Consider the following 22,766-nt stretch of genomic DNA (forward strand, 5'->3'; position numbering starts at 1 on the left):
TTTTATCGATTTCGACCCCTAAACATGCTCAAAACTCAAAAATCTTCTCTGCTAAAACTTGGAAATTTTCTGAGGATGATAAAACATGGGTGAATCACAAAAATCCGACATCGGAGTTCTGGATTTTTCTGACAACATATTTTGATAAAATTCTTCATTCATTCATATGGGTTCTCATTTATTCATCCACAAATAATCAATTTCATACTTCTACGAAGAAAGTACAGGAGGAACACTTGTTTAAGGGGTCTCTAAGACGTTCGATGGATCAATATTGTCGGGATCACCATTAGTAGCATTGTTACCTTCATTCGGTCCTGGGTTATGAAAATTCTCCGTCTCACTGTTTTCCAAGGAAGGATATGCATTGTTAATATTTTTTTCATCCATGATAACCTCCTCATGGATCCATCAACAACAATTAATATTATATCATTTGAAGAAGTACCACAATCGCTGGTACAAAAGAGATATTTACATAAATTTCTTCTTCATCGTCACGAGATTCATGAATTGTTTGCCCAGGAGCCAGTCGAATGCCATAAATGCTTGAAGGAGCGAAATTCTGAAACAAATTAAAAAATATTTGTTTGAAATCCTAATTATACTGATAAGAAAAAGTCATGACGGAGGAAACATCAACACAACTCACCAAAGAAACGGCTGGGTACTGCACATCATTTGCTAACATCCTATAGTCCTTACTTATGGGTTCTCCGCCCCGGGGACTTTCTTCCATTTCCGTGAAGTCTACGTTGATCCGATATCTCACTACACGATCGTCCCGTGGAGAAGTTAATAAATTGGTTAAAGTGCGGTTATATTATATCTACCAAAGACACGAGAAGAATACTTACTTGCGAACATCCTAGAAGTGCTTTTCGTTTATCACCACTGGAAGGATACTTCAATCTTGGTCGAGCAGAAATCATCCCAACAAAAGGAGGATCTCGTACCAGAGGTTGAACAACCATTGAAAAATCATATAGACGATCAAGTTGATGGTTCCAGAAAGTTATATAACCTGGAGTTGCGTAGGCGACTCGGTCAGAATAAAGGTACAGATATTCACACTCATTCAAGTGTGTATAATCTAAAGAAGCTTTAAGCTGGTCGATTGATGGCTTTCCCTTCCGAACGTCTGGGACACATTGATCAAGACCCATTTGTCTAGCCGCTCTATCGATGTTATATTCCTCCACCAGAAACTTTCCTTGCATTATTGATACTAAGTGACCAGGAGTGCAACTCAGTATGAAGGATCTCTCACCATCACTGAGATCTGTACCAGATTCCAAAGTGACATTTGTTCAGCATCATTAAAAGTGATCAACTACGAGACGTAAGAAGGAATCGACACCCAATGACGAAAAGTAAATTCAGACTCGTTGTCCAAAACACTGGTGAGGCGTTTCTTGAATCGAGGCTTCTTTGTAGACCAACGCATAATCCTAGCATTATCCTTATCGGGGAAAGTATAACGAATATCAACATTTGGTCCTCACAAGATGCTGCGAGGGATTGGTGCATAATTCTTGAAACGCTCGCACAACATGGCTTGGAGAAACATTGTATTAACATACGTTTCATTTTTCATAAAGCCGTTGGAAACCTTGGAATCTGTGGCCAAGGAGTCTAAATTGGATAATAGCGAACCCAAGAACAGACTACCGATGGAAAGTTTCTCACCTTGAGCCATATTAATTTCAAAAGGAATCACGAACGGCTTCAACGGTTTTCCATGGTCTTCAAGTACGTCTATGGACAACCACAAGCACAAGAAAGCAACAATGTTCAATACACCGTCGACGGGTATTTCAGGAGCTCTATCTCTTGGCCACCAATGTCTCATCCATTGAGCATAACAGAGTTTGCTGGATAATTTATTAATATCAGACATCGTAGCTGTCAAGACATCAGATATTTCATTCTCATCCGCCGAAAGTTCTGCAGGAAAATTACCCGTGACTGGAAGATGTAGTAAAGAAACCACATCCTCTAGAGTGACGGTAAACTCTCCCCACTTGCATATGAAAGTATGGGTAGGAATACACCAGCGAGTGAGCAAAGTTACCAGACCTCTCACATTCTGGTAAATAAACAAATCTCCAACTACTTGAACAGCTCGTGTCACATGTGCACGATCCAACATGGCTCTCACATGATCATACCCCAACATATGTCTTTCCTATCCATAGAAGTCTGCTAGAGGTTTTCGGGAAATCTTAAAGTCTATGTGTGAAGCAGCATAATGCCCTCCTTGCAGGCAAAATCGAATTGTCGCCCGAGGAGATACCAATTTTCTCTGAGTAATATCCATGGGATCTACAAGAAGGAGAAACGAAGAACCTGGGAGATGTTTTTTAGGTCTATACAGAACCAGAAAGAACTCATCATCAGTGTTCGGAATATAATTTGCTCTAGGTGCTTCTTCTTCTTCATCAATGGAAGTCCCAAAGGTACCACTTCTTGAAGTTGCAGAGGTATCATCTCTGGAAGTATCATCTTTGGAAGTGTCATCATGGGAACCAGTCATTCTTGCAAAGTTGTTGTGACATCCATACAATATTTCTACTTCAGTATATCAGCCGAAAATGCAAATTTCATCAAAGCAGTGGAATTAAAGCATAACAACAAGATGATAAAGATGCTCACATCAGCATCTACAAAAATGGTAACTCTCAGACTCTTACCTGTTTATAATTTCACTAGCTGTAGTGATTATGATGCAAAATCCCCAGAATTTATTCGTTTCTTCAAACCTGCAAATACGAACAAAAAATTCATTATTCAAAATCATAATATGATTTTCATAAAACTGTGAGCAATTCACATAATTTTCACCGTGTGAGCAATTTCTACTGAGTGAACACTCATTAATTTTCGAATATACGTTGTATCACAAAATTCATGGAAACATTATTTCATCAATAATTGTTTGCTTCTAGGAATTGCCTTGATTTTACAAAGTTTTGAGATTTCGTGAATAACTCACGTATATTAAAAAAAATTAACGTGAGTTGTTAGCACACGTAAATTGAAAAAAAAAATTCAACGTGAATTAACTCACATAAACTGCAAAAAAAGAAGAAAAAAATCGCTCGAACGAGCGTTTGTCTATCAAACGGGAGGCTTTTTGTTTTTGCACAAGTACGTATGTTCCAAATAAGTTTTGTTTTCATAAACAAAATTTTATCATTAGACACAGGTCTATTTAAAAAAAAAAAAGATCTCTCATATGTCAGGGATTATTTTTTGTTTCTTAAACTGACGGACGGACGGACGTCCGTTTACTAAAAAAATAAATTTCATAAAACCTACGCATGCGTGTACACATATGAAATTTTGTTTTGAGAAAAAATTATGAACGAACAGTTAAAAAAAAAAAATCGTACTTGCATGTCGGCGTCGGCCAGAACTTAGCCGGTCGGTGACGGTCGGCGGCGACTGAAGTTCGGAGAAAAAAATATTTCTCTCCCATGTTGCTCAGGCATGAAAAGATGAAGGTTAAGCAAATCGGTCGGTTGGAAAAAAATTTAGGGCTTCTTCCGAAAATCTAATAAAACAAGGATTTCCTTTTTGGACCCGGGCCCGTAAACACTAAACCGACCAAAACCGGACGTCTGATCGTCCAAATCAGCATTGCTTCATCTCTCCGTGCTCACGGGATGACACTCTATAATACTGTCAGAGTCCTTACCTGGGCATTTGCTCGTACATGACATCATTGGAGCAAATCGGGGATTCTGAAAATGCCTTTGTACGACTAAGTTCAACTATTTATCTCGTCTACTGGAAAATCACCATCCAGTGCTTACTTCGGAACATGATTGTCCTTCACTAAGCAGGGGACTTAATGTTGATGGTGGATTTTTGACAAAGGTCAAAATCATAAAATCATGATACTGCATGTTTCTGACCCGACTTCAGGAATGTATGTGACGATTCATATTTTATGATCCGTGAACCATTTCATGATATCTGACTGAGCGAACATTCCTCTCAGATCTATGATGAATATGTTTCTCGAAAGGCCTCTCATTTGAGCGTTCGATGCTTCACACATTTCATCATCACCTCTACAAAGAATCTTAATGATTGGGCAGTTCCTAGACATAATGTTTGTTAGAGAGCTTAACGCCTTCAGGACGTCACGCTACTCGTTGTTCTCTGAATACGTAGAGAGACCGTGTATAGAATATCTTGATGATTGGGAGGTTCCTAGACATAATATTTGTTAAATAGCTTAACGCCTTCAGGACGTCACGCTGCACGTTGTTCCCTGACTATACACCCCTCAGAACGAGTATGATGCTTCAATTATCTCATATCTCGATTCTGCAAATAGATTAATTCTAGCGTGTCATTCATCAACTGAATTCCTAGAAAATAATCTATTTCATTTCATTACTCTGTTCCATGGCTGATCCTCAGTTGGATTCCATGGATTAGTAATAGATAACCATTTTATCTCATTACTCCGTTTCATGGTTGATCCTCAGCTGGATTCCATGGATTAGTAATAGATAACCATTTTATCTCATTACTTTGTTTCATGGATGATCCTCAGCTGGATTCATGGATTAGTAATAGATACTCAACTCATTTTATTACTTAGTTTCATGAATTATTCTCAGCTGAATTTCATGAATTAGTGATAAATACTCAGATAATTTTATTATTATGTTTCATGAACTATTCTCAGCTGAATTTCATGAATTAGTGATAAAAATCCACTGATTGGGCATCAGGGACACCACCGAGTAAGCCCCGAGAAAATGGCGCGAGTGTACTTCGCAATAATGCACAAACGAGCACCCGAATGCACGAACGAGCATTCAAAAATATGGACAAACGAGGAAAACCTATGCAAAATAGGAGAGAAAAAATAATAAAAAAATATAAAAGAGGCGCCTAGGGACCGGGCCCACCGGCCGGACGACCATGCCCTAGTCGTGGCCGGTCCCATACCTTACGATCCCTTATTTTCTCATATTATTATTTCCTTCATCTCATGAAACTCCTTCATTTATGCAAAAAACCCTAGTTTTCAATATTTTCTCAAATATTGCTCAAACCCTGGAAAAGCCAAAAAGTCAAATGGTCACATGACCGACTAGGCTATTCACGTCAAATATTAAAATATTATTATTTTAATATTTTCAAAATATCGGTCGCACGAGCAAAGTTCTACTTGCTCGCTCGAACAAAATCGAGAGTTTCAGTCAAGATCAAACTCTTCTGAAAATCCAAAATATTGCTCAAAACGCGCACCAGAAAATACCAAATCTCTCAGGTCTAAGACACGGACACTATAGTGACACGGGCATGCTACCTTGACCGACCAAGGACGTCCCTACGGCTTGCAAGGATCCGGTCCCACACATTTTCATAATTTTGACATGATTTGCTCTCAGCTGCTCATATTGGGTCCAAACTCTTTCCAACCAACTTGGAATTTTCTCAAGCGATCATTAGATGGTCCCACAACCACCAAGGGACGTTCCCATGACTCATTGGTAGGTCCTCATCTCTTCATAATTAGGTTTTATCACCTAACGCTCTGACAAGCACTATTTTAAATAAATGATTAAACCAGCATTTGATCATCCTTTCACCAACTGGTCAACAAAGGACTTTGGTGCATGCTCACTCAAGTACATGGGAACTACATGGTCGGCCTTCATCCCATGTAGCTGGTCCCTCCTTCACTTAGTGACCTATTTTCAGTAGGTCATCAATTGATCAACAATCGATCAAAATTAGGGTTTTGAACTGAATGCTCTGCATATCATAATTCTGAGCAAGTTCAAACACTAAAATTTTTATGTTGATCCAGCAATCAAAATCTCAATTAATTATATAATATTTGGTCCAGCTACCAATATTTTAATTGATATTTTATTTGGTCATGCTACCAATAATCCATCAAACAAGCAATATTTGCTCACACGAGGAATATTGATCCAACTATCAATATTCAATAAGTCATCAAATGAGCAATATGTGCTCAGACAAGTAATATTTGCTCACACGAAAAATATTGATTCAACTATCAATGTAATATTCAGTAATTTCTCAAATGAGCAATATTTGCTCAGTCCATCAATATTGATTCAACTATCGATACTCAACAATTCATCATACGAGCAATATTTTCTCAGACGAGCAATATTTGCTCAGTCCATCAATGTTAATCATGTTGATCAATTATCAACATTTATTCAGAACTATACGTCCCAGCAAACATGTTCAATCCACGAATCATAGAGCATTCGACAATCATGCTCGACTGAACAATACTTAGACCCATTTTCTAATCAGTGATTAATTAAATACACGTCTTCCTTGCAGACTCCACAAATCATGAGTCATCAATCATGTCACATGAGGGGATATTAATTAGGGTTTTGGTCTGGTGGCCTACGACACGTGTGTCCATCAACGATGATAAATGTGAATAAGTCATGCAAGCAGTTGAGGGAGTTAGCAAAGTAGTGGGTGGACAATCAACCAACCCTCTCACGTACGAGGAACTGGTGCAACCACGATTTCCCACTTTCCCACTCTTTCACTTGAGCAACCGTCACACTTACTGGACATAAATGTATCTATCTTGTTAGAGCATTGCTCGGTCGAACGCGCAAGCGTTGCTATCTCAAGCTTGTTTGTCAAGTTTAGTTTCCAAAACTATAAGTCTTGATTTCTAGTCTACTTATAGCTATGTCTTGGACTAGGATAGTAAGTGTAGTTAAGCTTTAGACTCCACGACGTTCTTCGAATGAAGACGAAGAACTACTCAAGGGAACTTGTCGAACTTCATCAACAAAAGGTATGTGGAGACTTAAACTCATTCCGTATTTTCTACTACTATTTAACGAGCCATATTTTGTACTACCATTTAACGAGTTTTTAAACCTGAAAAATAATGTGGTTCCCATATTTAAATAAGCCTATTACAATTGCACTTTCCTCGTTTTCCATGTATATTAATAATGACCAAAATAAACTTTGCGTAGGTAATATTGCAAATTTAATTCACCGAATTCGTGGTTTTTGGTAATAGGTCGGGCGACAAGAAGAATTGATATTAACTCTGAACAAAAATTAAAAGAATGTGTCGCTCATTATCGCTCGACGTTTGTATATCTATGAGGTTCAGTTAAAATCTGAAGCTCTCGTTGTTGTCACAACATATACAAAATGCGAATTTAAACACTAGCTTTATAAAGCTCATCGATGCATATAATAGGCGCATATTATGCATGCCGTAAAGCTCGTGGAAGCACATAAGGGTACTAAATATGCGGCTCTCCTTGCTTACCATAACAGTTTATACATCTTCTCTAAAGTCAAGCCGAACTATTACCACAAAAATAATCAGTGATGTACCAACAAAAGAAATTTAATTTTCTACGTAATCCAAAAGGACACGGAAAAACCTTCTGTTCGTTGATTAAAAAGGTAAATAATAAATGCTCCAGAAACTCAAATATTTGATTAAACTCAGAAAATTGAATGATACCACAAATATGAGTTCTTTCCAATACGTACCTATTTGGATATTTCTTCATATATCGCATAATTTGTTTATACCGGCCATATTACATATAAGACGCGACTCGTCTAATTTCTCCTTTAACAACTCCTAATAAAAAAGAAATGAAGTTACACTTGATAAAAACTGCATGCATAAAACTATTTGTCAATAATTAAATTTAATATGCAGTAGATGAAGAAAATTACCTTTTCGTATCACCAGTGTCTATATCGATTATCGTAACGCAAGTCGTACTGATATTATTTTATAATTCTCCTAATCCAACCGGCGCTAAGTTCACAAGCTGGAATAAAATGATTCAATCCGTTGACATCCGCCACATGAAGATAAACGGACTCAAATCGCTGACATCCGACACAAGGTAAACCACCGCCTCATATACTAGTGTTGATTACAACATTGAGACATACACTTTGTGTTACACGGGTGTTTAACTTAAACTGCCATCAACAATCATTTCTTATCTTAAGTTCTCCTATAGTCGATCAGCATAAAATGGTAACATACAGACTTCTCTATAAAACTCTGACATGGCACGTTTAGTGGTACGTGTCATCAACATTAACAATTTCTGTTGATGTACATCAACTTAAAGTTTGGTGACTAAGTCAAGATTTCCTTAGGTTAAGGTTTAGTCACATGGGCTAGATTGAACTGCTAGATTAGCAGTTAAGTGTTACAATTAAAAAAAACAAATGTCGTCTATTTGTTAACGCTTGTTCTCTCTCCTAACATTTGCTCGCAGTTTAACTAGCAGCGAGATAGTAGTGCTGAACTGTCCGGCGCTACAAAATCACCTTTTCGCTGGACAACGCTGATTTATTTTTTAATCTGACGGCTGAGATTGGTTACGCTGAACGGAACAGTGTTGAACCATACATTGCTGGACTGACGTGGATTGTTAATCTAGCTGATAGATTAGCACTTCCATCGAACTTAGGAGATGGTCCTAGCTGACATGGACGCTAATCTAGCTGCTAAATTAGCATACCATAGGAATATTTATCGGTTGGTTGGAAGGATCTAGTGATCAGCCACCGTCTTCCAGAAATATATGAGCATCTTAGGTGTATGGTATTTATAGAAAAAAGAGAAAAGAAAAGAAAAGAAAGAAACGATAACCTTCTGTCGAGAGTGAGAAGAGAAGAGACGAGACCCACAAAATTCGATTTCTCTTAGGTATGTCAGTGTGATTAACGAATCCTCCAGGTTTAGGGTCCTTTATCTTTATTTTCCCTAAGTTTTGTTCAAATTTCTGCATCGTGTGATTCACTCCCTTTGAATTGTGATTTGTTTATGCTAATATCTTTTTTCTTCCTCTAGGGTTGTTCAATAATAATCCAGAGTCATTTTTTTCTTCCATCTTTGTGCCTATTACACATAATATATATATATATATATATATTATTGGTTCATCTGCTAAAAAAAAAAATATCCAGTAATAATTCATCCCTTTGGGTTGTAATTTATGTATGTTTTTGACTCAATTTCACTTCCCTTGTCCCTGCAATAGAGCTAATAGAAAAGTAAATAACTTATCTCGATCCGTTATTATATGAGTAGCTTTTAGCTTTTGTTGTTAGGATCCATACTGGTTGCTGTACTATTTAACTTTATGATTGCTTTAGTGCAAGTTCAATGAAAGTATTGTTCTACAACTGATCATTTTAGTTACAATCTTTGATCTAATCCTTATATGTTGTATATGTTCATTTATCTAGGAAAGATGCTCAACTCTAGCATAAATATTTTGTGATTTCTTGGCAATCATCAGACATGATGTCCCTGTCTCCAACTCTCATCATTTATCTTAAAAGTGGCAGTTTCTCCGCCATGTAGTGGTGTGTGTTAGTCATTAGGGGGATTAATTATAGAATCAACTTCTTGTCCTCTTACAAAATACTATATACAATACTCTGAGTTATAAAAGGCGGCGCCTTGGCGCGACTAGGAGAAGCCTATTTTTTCTGCGTTCAGGCTTCGATTTTTACCGATTTTTTGATAAATTGGTTTTGGTCTGGCGCGTATTTTAGACCACTAAGAAAATTTATCCAAGTTAACCCTAGGGTTTCATCATCTTATCTTTCTTGGTCATTCTGTTTCTTCTTCTTATCCCTTATTCTTTATGTTCTTCTTCTTCATCTCAAGAGACAGTAGACTAGGATAAGAGGTGTACCCAAAGGCATGATACAAGATTGTATTCCCGATAAGCTGTAGATGCATGCTAAGCGCTGGGTTGTGACGTTAACTGACGTCACAATCCTTCCCAGGGTAGGAGAAACAGGTCTTGGTACTCTTAAGCCCATCAGGGTGGGGAATGAAGTGACAGAGGATGTCCAATTCTGTTTGTTCCGAACCCCTTTTGAAGAAGTGAGATTTGGGAAGGATTCAGGTAACGTGAGGAAACACAAGGAAACCAGGGATAGCTGCCGTGATGAAGAATTAAAAAACTTTATGCATAAAGTTCAAGTAACTCAGTTCACTTGCGGAAGTACACTACCTTTTGAACGTGTAGAATTCCAGGCGCTAGAAGAGTTTTTAACGGGGATTTTCCCAAGGGGGTGCATCAACCATCTTTGCCCTGACAAATTCTGCCCTAGTTGTGCTTGAAGAAACACCTTTCGTGTCAAAAAACACACCTTTCTTTGTGGTCCCGCTGATAGACACATTTTTGTGTCTAATTTGTCTCGATTCTATATATTGATAGTTCTCATTCTTGTATTTATTTTGGTATTTTATCTCTTTGTAGGTGTTTTTGGAGAAATAAGCTTTTGCGGCGAAATTGGCTCAAAACGTGGCATTTGAACCTCCGTAGCAGACGTACCAGTGACATCCCATAAATACCCCGGAGGAACCCCGAGAAAAGTGTTGAAAATATCCCAGAAAAATTACTACACGCACCCAAGGGACAAGTGTTATACGGACTCCAGAAGCGGATAAGGGGCGACCACTGGATAAGGGGTAACCTTTCCCCTTCACGTTCAAATTCTGAATTTGGGCAGGAAAATAGAAACTCTCCTGGCAGTTTTGGCAATCGTGATTTGGAGGAGTTTGAGGTCGATTAAACCTCAGATTTTCATAGGATAGACTCCTTATGGGTCTAGGAATCTAATACAGGTGTTGAAATCGATTATACTGGGCTAAATCGACGGATTTTTATCACAACAACAAAATATGGAAAGTCGCGTGTGTGACCTTTTTTGGGGAATTTTAGAGAGATTAAAGTGCTATAAACCTTCCCAAAGATTTGTATCTATCTAAGGAAGAGTTTAGGATCAAAAGGAAAACTCAGAAACGCGTATAAATTCTAAAACAAGAAATTGCCGCAACTTTGCCGTGAAGAGAAAGGAAGAGATTTTGGAGAGATTTAATCGGACTTTTTGATATAAATAGATTGGTTGGGTCATATAGAAGGGGGTCGAGAGTTTGGGAACCTGAGGAGGGCCAGAGAAGAAGAAATCAGAGTTCGATCAAACTCTGTTTCTGCTGCTGCTGCTGCTGAAGAACACGAAGAGCGGACGTCCGAAGACAGTCGTTCTTCAACAGTGTTTACGACAAAGTTGTGGGGGTCGCAGTTGCAGTCTCAACAACACTTCATATATATCGTTCTTCTTGTAACAGTGAACAACGCCTTTGCAACAGTTATTCTGTTGCGATTTTTCTGTTCAATTGTTTTACTCCCTTTTAATCAACTTTTGAGCTTTATACATGTATTTTGAGATCATGATTAATATGAGGAGCTAAAACCCAACACTGGGATGACGGAGGAAACCCTATTTCACGCATGTGGTAATTTTAATAATTCTTTATGACTTTTTGCACTTATTTTAATTGATTCATGATTTTCACTAATTAGTTGTGATTTCGTTTGATGGTGTATGCTTAGACGTAAGAGCTTTTGATACACCATGCTTGTGATTTACATCTAAAGTTTTAAAAATCTATTTTTGGAAAAGAATAAGAGTCCATATTTTTAATATTTGAGCTATAATTTATTGGAGTTATTAATTGAGTCACATGAATGGAATTTGGTGGAATCCTGAATCTCAGTACCTCTCGATACTGTGACAGCTTTCCTTGTACATATTATATTAAGTCTAAAATCGAATCTCAACAAGTCCGAGAAACGAACACTTTACTTACCACTACAAAATTACATCACTCGCTACGTGACCTCGAGATTGTTAATCTGGCGATGCGCCATGGTACTGAAAAAATTGATATGACAGTCGTATTTGAAGACTACAACCGTGGTGTGCTTGAAATCTGCTCAATTCCCTTGAAATTTCTCACTGGTATAAAACATCGTCTGAACTTAGCATGCGTGAAGTACTCTGTTAGTAGTGAAAGCCGAAACTGGAGTAAGTTTGTGAGAGAGATCACAGAGGACCCGGAGAAGTTCAAAGCTAGCGGTGGATGGGATTCCTTGGAGGATAATCGTACTCGGGCCTACTATTCGCTTGCAGAATCATATCCAGAAGGGAAAATTAGGGTAAGGCCCAACCCATGGATAACCCATAATATGAGGCCCTTAATTAAAAGAAATTTAAATCTAGGCCCCGAGTTATTAAAGGACATCCATACCCTTTTATATATTGTCCAGCCCATAATTAAATAAAATTTAAATTTAGGCCCAAAATTATTAAATCTAGGCCTAAAATTATTAAAATACAGTGTGAATGTGTAAACAGAAGTTACACATGTATATGGCATGTGTATCCAGAAGTTACATATCCTTGTGCCATGTGTAATGCAAAGTTACACATCAAAAAAATAGACATAAAAAAGAACGCATACAAAAAATACGTGTATCACTTTAATATTCATTTCCAATAATTTCTTAGCATGTGTAACTAGAAGTTACACACGCATCTGTCTAGTGTAATTGAGTACATATGCATCTATCTAGTGTAACTGAGAGTTACACATGCGTCTGAGTTGTTCTTTTATGAAGTTTAAATCTTTTCCTTTCCTTCTTGTCTTCCTCCCTCCAAAATGGTTGCATATCTTCAACGAAATAAACATCCATGGATTAGGTTGGATGAACAAAAAGCCAAAATAAAATAAAATATTATAGAACGATTGTAAGGAAAAATTATAGAACAAAGATCACAGAAAATACACATGATAACCTATCTTAGCATGTGTAACTGGGAGTTCCACATGCATCCGTCATGCGTAATCATCAGTTACACATCCATATAGATGTGTATGCAGAAGTTACACATACAATATGCATGTGTAATGAGCAATTACACATACATATAGATGTATATGCCGCAGTTACACATCCATGCCTTTTTCAACTTCAAAACTGAAAAAGAACTTTGGTTTGAAATTAAAGAGTATGAGATAATATCAAACCTTCAAATATCCGCAGATTGGTGTGATAAAATCAAAAACACTAAAAAGAGACCAAACCTAGCATGAATTCGCACCTGTATCATAAACTTGTCATGGTTAATTTCGTTTGCTCATAATTAGATGATAATCTGACCAAGTGACTTGCATATGTAAAATCTTCTTTTAATACTCTAGTTGCCTCAACAGTACTGTTAAATCAACCAAAATAGCTACACAATTACAAGCACACAACATTGTCGGTTTATTTATGTAACATGAATCTAATTTATGAATGTGTAACTAGCAGTTACACATCCAATTAGCATGTGTAACCAGCAGTTACACATACAAAATGTATGTGTAATCATTAGTTACACACCCAATTTAACATGTGTAACTAGAAGCTACATGTACATTTAGAATGTGAAACAAAAGCATAGCCAAATTGACCAGTATGGAACTATCATATTACTAAAGTTATGCAGGAAACCTATGAAATACTATGGCAGGGAGATTAAACAAACATATCATATGATAAGTTAGTAATGAGAGATATGCAAACAACAACCACAAACTTTAATTTGTGAGAAATTATGCAGATAATATGAGATCTAGTAGTTGATTAGTGTTCCTAGCAAATAACCTGCTAAATCAAGAATTTCATCTATTGAAACCACTATATGTTCTGCATCAATATCATTCCATATACCACTACGGTTACCCATACAGTCTACCAACATAGTTTTTGACCTATACTATATTATTCTATATACCACTACGGTTTATAGTTATTTCACTGTGTGTATTGAACATAACAGAAGATGGGTCTCAGTTGGCGCACTTAATTGAGTTGTGAAGAAAGCAACTGTGACATAAAATACATTTACCTTCGCTAGCAGTCCTCTATGTGGATTCAAGTCACAGATCAAGTTTTTTTTGGAATATTTAGTCGACGATCCATGAATCCAACAACACCAACAACCTACAAAGAGAAGAAAAAAAGTCAAAACAAACTCAGATTATCAAGCAACTATGTCAAGTTAGTAATTCAACTGAAGTATTCTCTTCCAGATAGTTCAGGTAGTTGATTACTTTAGGGGTAGAAAGGTACTGAAGTCTACATGTAACGAGTTTAACTTCGTCCGTGGAACTGACTCGGTCATTAGTTTCTTTTCTTACCCAGGAATACAAAATGCATATGTAATCATTAGTTACACATGTATATGTCATATGTAAACATTAGTTACACATACAATCAGTACAATACTTCATCTCTATCTTTCCTCTAAGAAACTTCTCTATAGATAGTTTTATATTGAGCGAGCCTCCCACTACATATTATTATCCCAGCCGGTGAAAAAAAGAATATTATCATTCAGGTGATGTTTACAAATCTCAACACCAGCCAGCTTCATTTCCTTTATTCCATTACCACTGTCTTAACTGCAGCTGCACCAGTACCTGTAATGTTAACTCCTAACATACATCTATCTGAGCATCATTAACTCAAACTATTCTGATTCTTCAACCAGTGCATACCTGAGCTATTCTCATTCATCCCATAGCTATATAATAGCAATAACATAACCAGTTCATTACAAACCAACGCCAAATCCGCATTTGTACCACTTGCACACTCCTACAACTCTCTGTGAACTTTCATACTCTGAAATCAACACCTCCATAACCTGTAATTAGCAAATTCATACAGCTTATTATTCCTATCTAAAAATACACACATCGATCTAAATCAAATCATCTTAAATTAACAGCTAATTAGCATCTGTGCATAACTAGAACCAGTTAACTTCTTGAAAATTCAGGCATATATGCAAACTAGTAAACCTATTTACCCATCATTTCAACTTCACTGAACTATCACACATCCAATTGGCATGTGTAACTAGAAGTTACATATTCAATTTGCATGTGTAAGTAGCAATTACACACCCAATTGACATGTGTAACTATTAACTACACATCCATATACCTAGCATACTCGTAAAATCCGAAGGCATCCACTTCGCAGTTGCACATCATTTTAAACAAATCCGTTTTATGTTAGTTTTCACAATTAAATCAGCTAAAATCTACTAACAACCATGATAAGTTAAGTATTCTTTAAACCAACTAATAACTAATTTTTGACGCCTGCATATGATGTTGAAGTAGAGCGATAGACCTATAGTTGTATCAAACCTGCCTGCACCTTTGCACCCTTTCATTCGGTAATTCTGCTCCAGAGGTAATAACTTTGGCTCAGATAGTGCTATTTAACAGAGTGCCAATATTCTGAAAACAACATAATATTTCTTGCAGTCAGCTCTTTCGTTCAATTCTCCTTCTGAAAAACACCACCACTGACTTCAAATCCTCCTCTAAACCAGCTCCAACACCACTATCTCTACCGCCACCGCCTCCTCATCCTCCTCCAGAACCTGCACCTCCACCACCAACACAGATTCATTAATCAAACTCAACATGTGTAAGACAAGATCCAAAATACGCAAAATAAAAACACCAACAAGTCATCAGTTGACTCCATTAGATAATATGGACAACACAAAACTAAAATTCTCCACTCATTCTAGGTAAAGTAGAATTTATTCATAGAATTGCAAATATTATCCATTACTTAAGTGCTTGAATCGATTCAAATCTTGCTTCAAAATGTAGTTAAGTGCTTCAACAACAACAAAACCAACAAAAACTAGATTTAAAACCTGTTGATTCAATAAAAAATGAGAGAAATCTTACTGATTTTCAGATCTTTTCTCATACGACGATTTTATTTTTGTTGTTGTTGAAGATTTTCTTAATTCTATTGTTTAATCTGCATAAAAAGTAAGTAATTAGGGTTAAAACGACATTGAAGATCTTGGATTGATTAAAAAAAATCAGGTTCTTCTTCTTCTCATATATGAACAAAATCAATCAAAATAAAATCAAAAACCTAATCGAACTAAGAAAAGTAAGAATGATGAACCTAATCAAAAACCTAATCGGAAATGATTTCTGCCGCTTCGAATCAACTGAAACTTAGATTCGATTCAAAATCTTCAAAAAAACCAGTCGATCCAAGGAAAACCTAACCTGATGCAGCTTAAAAACCAACTAAAACTTAGATTCAAACGAAATCGATTGAATGATTGATTCATATTTGAAGATTAACTGATGATCAGCTGCAAAAACTATTGGATCGATTCGTCTTCTTCTTCTTCACAGATCTGAAACGCTGGAGAGAAAGAGATGGAGAAGAGAGAGAAAGAGAATAAAGAAATGAAATATATTCTGATATATTCCTCTTGTATATATACTAAAGGGTAGTGTTTCCATTATTAAAATTCATAATAATTAATTATGGGCCAGATCTGAAGAAAAATTGATATTTTGGGCCTAGTAATATCATTTTCTGAAAGTATGGAGTTGACAATGTATGATCCATTTAGTGGGGCTTCTATATATTGAATCCATATAGTAGGGGGTTCTAGTATTTTTCACTGTCTAGAAATAGCAACAGTCGATGAATTGTGGTGAAGAAGAGGAAGAAAGTAAAGCAGGGAGTTGAGAACTACAAGATTTATTATATATGATGCCCTAGTTTCTTTAGTTTTAAATCTTTTTGCTATTGGTGATGATAGATTTGCATAGGGGAGTGTCCTTCCTGAATGTGTGTTGATCAGAATGTTATGTTAAATATGTCCTTGGTATTAGAAGTTGGTTTGGATTATTGAAGTCCTGGGGATATGTTTTCACAATCTGTCATTCTGTGCAATCATGCGTTCACATTCGTTAATTATCTTTATGGATCTGGCTGAAAACTAGTATTTTTCTGTATGGACGGGTCTGGCAACAAACTACTAGCATTTGTCATTTTCCCACGTGGGCGCTCCTTTATATACCCCTACAAACACTAAAAATACCCCTGAATTAGTGAAGTTGGGTGTTGTCCAGTTGTAATTTACTAGGTATCACCCGGACCTTACGGCTAGGCTCAACCTCTCTTTATAATTTTAAGTGTATATATTTTATTTCTTTATAACGGTACATCATTACAACTTAGTTAATGTATCTAGATACTTTGAAAAGACTACATCCCAGTCAAGTATAAATAAATGACTGATATCATTGGCGAATCTATAGTAGGGTTTAATTAATATCAAAGACGAATTTATAATAGGGTTACTGAAGTTACCGCCCCTCTTAGCATTTACGACAACTGCTTCCTAGTATCTATAGTTGTTTCCTAAATACACTTCCACATTTAACACTACCCCAAAATTCACTATTACACGTAAAGATAATATAATTCTTGATTTCTTTAGTTTTAATGAAACTAAAGAATAATCAATTTACGTCCTCATCGATTACATTTTCAAGTGAAGGTTCTATTTTCTTCTTCAATTACTTAATTTCTGTATTTATTTTACTCATTGATGAAATTGAGTTTATAATGATGGTTAGTTTTTTGTGTTTTTGTTTGAGATTAAAACAAATTTAGTACGAACTATCAATTTTATGAGAAAAGGTGGATAATGTTACACAAACAACTGGTGTTAATATTAAAATAAGAAAGCAATAATATATGCTAATTAAAAAATAACATGAAAATAATCATAAAGTTTAATGTAAAATGTAGCATGCCATTATCTTTTAATCATGCTTGATTTCTGTTAGTCATTTAACGCGAAACCTATGGATTGCGCTTAGCTTCCCATATTATTTCTTCAGTTATATACACTATAAGACCTTCTTTGCATATCTTCATTGTTCCTTGATCCCAAGTTCTATCCATGTTTACAATGTATTTCTACTTTAGATATTTTTTGAACGTTAACATCATACGTTTTTTTTTGTTCGTTCATCTTTGTAACAATATTTCACAAATTCTTCTATTTGCTCTTTAGATATATGATTTAGAAAAAGACTCATATTATCACGCCCTTTATACATCTGTTCCGTTTTTTGAGAGATGAAATCACTTCTTAATCTATTTCTTTTAGTGTCAATGATGGACCCAAGAATATCAAGTTGGGGAGATAAATATACACAATCATAAATTGAACCACCACACAGTATGACGGCCGAAGGAGCATAAAATATCCAGATGATATGTAATACCCCGATATTCGGCAGTGGTTGGCCGAATGAAATATAAATAATGATTTGTCCTTTCCTAACACCGAGGACTTTTCAGTACAATTGGCTCCAAAGTTGGCAGAAAAACTCTGCAGTTAAGACTTAAGCGTGCTGGGGGGGGGGGGGGGGGGGGAGTAATCCAGGGATGGGTGACCTCCCGGGAAGTTGTTGCTGGATGACAACAGCGATGCCCGTTGAAAATCTCACACTGCCGGATAACCGCAGTGGCTAAGTGGGGACAATATCGGTGAAGGACGGGTCACTACAAATGGTATCAGAGCCGACGACGGTTCACCTTCTGAAGGTGAGAAGGTGCGATGGACGGGGTTGGTCCAGGTGCTTCTCATGAGGGGTAGGAAACGTCGGAGATCTGGGCTTGTATATATATTCTGAGCCGAGGATGGCTACAATTTAAGGTGGTGGTGTTGTAATACTCCGATTTCGTCAGTGGTTGGCCGATTGGAACATAAGTAATAGTTTGTCCTTTCCTAACACCGAGGCTTTTCCAGCACAATTGGCTTCAGAGTTGGCAGAAAACTCTGCAGTTAAGCATGCTCGTGCTGGAGAAATCCAAGGATGGGTGACCTCCCGGGAAGTTGTTGTTGGATGACCGCAGCGATGCCCGTCGAAAACCCCGCACTACCGGATAACCGCAGTGGCTAAGTGGGGACGGTATCGGTAGAGACACGAGTCATTACAATTTCCCCCCACATTTACCCCCTGCAGTTACCCAGTTCCCCATATTCATCATTTCCACAAATATACAAACTATGTCATTCATTCAATGGACATACAAAACTGTATTATATTATGAAAAAGGGAAACTAGTGTACACATAGAAACATACTTAGTTCCTAAATTCAGTTCATAGAAAGTTACGAAATTCCTAAGTTCTTCTAACTTAAATCACTATAAGGAGATACTACATAAACTTACAGATCTTGCAACTGCTAAGGGACCTAATGGTTGCTGCTTTGTTCTCCAACCTTTCTGATCTCACAACAGAGCATCATTCAATTAACCTACGAACAAAGCATCACAAATTCTTCCAATCAGATATCCAATATGCTTATAAAAATTGAGTCCAAGACTAATAAAGAAATAATAGGCTATACAAGCAAATCAAAAGAACCCACATACTTCGCGCTAACACGTAGCTCATGCAAGAGATTGATAGTACCAAATTACACTCAATGAAGCATGTATGCGTAGTTTTTCTAAAACCCACGAACATCCCTCTCACCACTTATATGGTTCTGTTACTATTGATATCAAACTTTTGGTGCAAGTCCATACAACAAGCATAATGTCCTACCTGATGGCGAGTTCAATTTCTGATGAACTGTATTTTCCCTGGTATATTCAAGAGATGTCCAGTTGATTGATTTAGCTTTAGCAAGGCGCATTTGAAGTTTAGTTGACATGACTTCATATCTGCACATCTCAGGCTTAACATGCATGCCCAGAAGTGAAATCAAAATTCAAATGATTTGGAAATCCAAGATGACAGAAAACAAAAAAGTATAAAGTACACCAGAAGACTGGCGAACTATATCAAAGAAGCTTGGTGACAGACAAGATGTCGAATTAAAGTCATGTAATTATTAAGCTTTCTAAACTACTTTCAAGTAATCCCTGATTATGTAAGTACGAAATAACTAACTTCATTCTTTATCAAATAAAACTCCAAAACTAGCAATACCTTCCCGAATAAGCAGGGTCTGAAATAAAATCAATGAAAGCAGACATCAAATTTGCTTACTTCAGGAAGATCTTGTATTGCATCTTCAAGAAGTAATGCCTTCATCAAGTAAGACATGTATCAAGAGTTCGGATTTATCTTTGGTTAATTTAAGGTAGCTGCCCACCTTGATGATCCTCCCTGCAATGTCTAATTTCCATTCAAACTCTAAGAAGCTCTAGCATCTTCAAGATGTGCAAACTGGAAAAAACCAAACCAAACCCTTTGCAGTGGCCAGTCTCTTGGTCAAGAGGCAACTGCACCAGCTCCACATCGAACAAAGATATACCTGCAGATTTTTTTGCCCTATAAATAACACTTTCTCATCAGATTAATCCAGACTGGCGGGAGAGTAAAGACGTTTGCCCAGAGTTTAAAGTTAGAAGACAAAAGAAACCACCATACATGAATACCAATTTTACGCCAACATTTTTCTATTATATAAACTCCATATCGGCCCCAGTTTCTAGAGTATAGGATGATCGCTTCTCGTTGAAAGACCTCAAAGTTGGAATGTCTATTAGTTTAAACATTCAACAGCTTAACCATCAACCAACATGTAATCCCAAGTGCAGGAGATCTTTCAATGATACACAAATAAGACATGCATTATAAAAATATGTATTTTCACTACATTAGAAAATGGGTAAAAGAATCGCTTTTCACTATCAACGTTGAATGGATTCAATTTCCAGGAAAGAAAAGGAAAAAGTAAGAAAAAAATATAACAGACCTCAAAACACGTACTGAATATCCTTTTCGGCAACTAATACGCGGTACTTCATTATATTTCTCAAACTTTTGATCAAATATTGCTCTTTGTTGGTGCGTTTATTGCCACTAAGGTATCTTCCCCCACTGTTCACCAGAGTCAGACAAAGGATTTCATTAAATTAACCATTAGAATCTATGCAATAAACATTAACATGAGATAGCAGATAAGCAAAAACGACCTAGACTAACACAAAACATGTACTGCATACAATATCAAAATAAGAGTATGCGTTAGATGCAACGTCATATCATGGAGATTCATTACAGTACAGTCTTCCTCTTTTCATCTTTACATAGCAATAACATCTAAATTAGCACCACACCATATAACTTAAGAATCATGCTTAAGTTATAACTACTATTTAAGATTTGCAATAGTAATAGCAATCAAAGATTTAAGTAGATAGTGAATACTTATCACGGGTATTTTCCTAAGGCTTACAAGTATAAGAAAAAAATGACCAACATAAGCATAAACATATCTCTAGCTCAGACAAAGAGCTCCATAATGTCAAAATGGCCAAAAAAATGGCCAACATAAGTATAAGTAGATGGTGAATACTTATCACGGGTATTTTCATGAACCTACTGACATGATGATAATCACAACTAGTCAATGTTAAGATGAAAATACTGGTTCATTTTCTCTTGAAACTGAATCTGAAGATTCTTTCAATGATCAAGTCAGAAAAGAACTATTAGTTAAGACAAGGATATGTGATCCCAGAATCCCTTAACTAATACACAACATCTTGATTTTAATAGTCTAACCACTTGCAAGAATCAGGAGAGATGTATTTCAAAGGATAATCCTATAACTAATATTCGGTCAGGAAAAACATCATTTATTATGACAAGGATTATCTCACTGACTGTGGCAAAAATCAACATAAATACACTCAAACAAATGATTTCAAATCATGTTGTTCTGTTGTTGATCAACTGTCTAAATCAGAATCAAGGAAACAATCTCATCAGAAGATGTTGTCATATTCGAAGAATTGTTTGGGTCGATATAAGAGTTCTGCTCATTTCGTGACTCAAAAGAATTTTTGTCACACTTATGATCATGTTCGTCGAACTGATCCTTCAGTTGAACCAGATCACTCAAGTTGTGACTTAATGAAATAAGTCTATTCTTGGAATAGTTTCAAAATGGAGGATGTTCTAAAACATCATGATAGATCATATTTCACAAATAAAGATGAGCCATCAAGAGCTCACATCAACAACTAAGTTTGTTTGATCGGAATTTCCCATCTTAGTGCTCGCTTTAAATAAATGAGAAGTTCTTAAAAGAGCATGTGAGAAGAATATAACACTATACTTAACAAACAAAGTATGTTTCCTGTTTTGGAATATTATTCTACTTTCGGACTTAGAAAAGTTCATGGTAAATTTTGCAAGATATCTTCAGGTTCTCTTGATAATAATATTTCGGAAAATCCTTCCTGATTTTATTACCGAAAGTGTATATTTTCACAAATATTATCAAATAAAATACCTTGATTAGGTATTTCAGAAAACTTGGAAACCAAGTTGTATCGGATACATATAAAACATCTTAAGAACCGAATTTATTCTTCACAAATAGTTTACGGTTTAAGATGGGTGGAAATACTATTGATATTGATTCTCAATTACAGATGCTTGAAACTTGTCTTCCTGCTGAGATTACTTGCTACTTCTCAAAGGAATATAAGGAGAATCAAATATCTTTGGAGCTAATGCTCTTTCTAATGCGAGACTTTGAAATTGCTCGTGAACAACTAGAAGAATCTGTCAAGAATGAGAAGTGGCCCGAGTCGAATCTTCTGAAGATGATTGTGGAAGTAAATCTTTTAAAGAGGAGACTCAATCTTCTGAAACAAAAGAGAAGACTCAGGAACTCAAACACTGAAGATTCCTCAACAAACAATCAGAGCACTTCTAGGGATTAAGTTATATACTGTAATACTTAATCCAAGTAGAAAATAGACATCAATGTTTGATTTATTTCAATTATTGTGTAAGGTCTATTTTGAATAAAACTATCATTATTTATGAATAACATTATTATTTTATAATTTTTCTTGTGATAGTTTCCGATTACATAGCTTGTGCTTCAATGTTTATATTTTTCTATGTGTTTTCGGTTTATGAGATGTCAGATTTCGGTTTTCATAACCTTAATATTCGATCTCATATGTTGTGAACCCTTATGGTTTG

The sequence above is a fragment of the Papaver somniferum genome, chromosome 9, assembly GCF_003573695.1.
Source record: "Papaver somniferum cultivar HN1 chromosome 9, ASM357369v1, whole genome shotgun sequence".
Lineage (NCBI taxonomy): Eukaryota > Viridiplantae > Streptophyta > Magnoliopsida > Ranunculales > Papaveraceae > Papaver > Papaver somniferum.